Source organism: Gekko japonicus, unplaced genomic scaffold, assembly GCF_001447785.1.
Source record: "Gekko japonicus isolate JY-2015 unplaced genomic scaffold, Gekko_japonicus_V1.1 scaffold1027, whole genome shotgun sequence".
In the NCBI taxonomy this organism is placed as follows: Eukaryota; Metazoa; Chordata; class Lepidosauria; order Squamata; family Gekkonidae; genus Gekko; species Gekko japonicus.
Window position 1 is genome coordinate 665,618 of NW_015167569.1, and position 2,273 is coordinate 667,890.

The window sequence follows — 2,273 nt, forward strand, 5'->3', positions numbered from 1 at the left end:
ATATGCAAATAAGTTATACTAATGAGTTATGCTAATGAGCTCCTGCACCTCTTTTTCTATGAAATGACCCCTGATTATACAGATTGAAAACTTCATCTACCTCTTGAGAGTTCTGGCACCTCCCCCCCTCCCACAAGCCCTACCTATGACTATCACTTAAAACAAATTGCCAGTTATGAAAAAAAATTGTTGCTTAACCCTTGGAAATGGGAAAGAAAGCCCAAGTAAAAAAGAGGGAACTGATATGACCTAAGAAAAATGAATGTCAAAGAAATCTCTGAAGTAACTATTGGAGGGGTTGAGAATTTTAAATTATAATAGCCTTCAGATATCTGAAAGTAGGGTGAAGGAATAAATTGGCACTGTCTTAATCTTGACACTCTTCGGATAACACAAAATCACTTTAATTGTGTACTATCCAAACATTAAACATATTCAGATAAACTACTGAAGAAGAGCCAAAATGAAATGACACCAGTAGTAATTCATGCACAGACTTTAAAAAAAAATCAGACTCCTTAAGTCTACACAACATTATTCATTATTGTGTCTTCAAATTAGGCTTTTACCATATTGCTCCCACTTCATCATAAGAAGCAATCAAAACAAAATTCAAATTACTTCAGTGACATTTCAGGCAATACTGTCAGAGAAACGAAAAACCCTTTCGGTCAAACTGGGTCACAAAACATTTTATGAGACAGCTTTGAAAACAAACTATCAATTATTTGTAAAAGCACATGTCAGAAATTTCATTTCACCAAGATGCTGTGAATTTTACTTCAGGAATAAAACCAATCTACAACTGTGATGATAATGAGTATGTGGCTAGTACTAAAAACAGCAGGAGATGTACAGCTTCTTCAGTTTAAAAAAAAACACAAGAGAGCTTAAAGATACCATAGCATATTAACACAGAAATTGTTTTTGTAAGAGAAAAATGTAGAATACGTTGTTTTTCTTTTTCCTCAATTTCCCATCATCCACTGCTTGAGTAGGGATCCCCAAAAATATATCTATTAGGGCCTTACTGAAAGACATTAATTAATTAAGACCATTTGCAAGTGGAAAGTATGTCACAGTTACACAGACGCACTTATCAGACTTCTAACCCAATTTATCCTAACTAAAAGATATGTCTTCAAAAGGCTGAGGGTGAAAACCAATATTTCCTCTTTTGTGCACAGCTTCTTAGGGAAGGCTGCAAAAATGCTTGCCGGTTTGCCACCAAGATTCACATGTTTATACTGTTAAGATCACTTGCACTTTCAATTCTGGGATACTCCAGTTCTACTCCATCTCAAGAAAACAACTGGAGGTGCTCTCCTTGACCTTCTGCTGAGCCTCAGAAAGCTCACCTGAAAACGCACTGGCCAGGGGGCATGGCAAACCATGGCAAACCAGTGGTGGTTGGTAGCCATTACCCGCAGCTCACCGTCTGTTCGCTCTTAATTTATTATTTTCAACCCTTTTGAATTTATTTGAGATTCTGAAAACATGCCTCCGAGGTAAGATAAAAAGGGGAAGCAGAAGGCAAAGCAAAACATGGATAATATACCTTCTTTGACAGAGTTTTTTGCTCAAGCTGAAGCTGGAACCTCCTCCACAATGGACTTAGAAAATACTGATAAGGAAGGGACTACTCTTACAACAACTTTTCTTTTAGAAGCCTCGGCTAAACAACAACAAGAGTTAAGAATGGACATTGTAGAAATGCTAAAACCAGCACTCCAGCGTATGGATGAATTAGAAGAACAGTTTAAGCAAACTAATCAAACAGCTGATAATGCTTTAAAGTTGGAGAAACCAACTGCCTACAGCTCCCCTGATTTATGGGCTACAGAACACATTCTTTCTTTGGATTATCGTTCTGTGAGTTGAATCTGAAATTCAGAGGATTTAAACCAAATGTTGAAGAAGGAACAGAACTAAAAATTGGATTGCTAATTGGCTGGTTGGCGTTTTAAATCTGGAGGAAGGAGTGGCTCCTTCAATTCAAAAGGCTTATCAGGTGGGCAGACGAGAGGAAACAGCAGATGCTTCAGTTTATTATAGAGTCATTGTTGTAGTTTTCAAGGACTTCAGAACCAGACAACGGATATTAACACAGTCAAGAGAAAAAAATGGTTTGGAATATCAAGACGTAAAGATACAGGTGTTCCCTGATCTGCCACCAGAATTCCTCAAGATAAGAAGGGAGTTGAAACCAATTACAACAAAACTCTAGGAGTTAGGCATCAAGTATCATTGGTTGAACACAGGCAAACTATGGC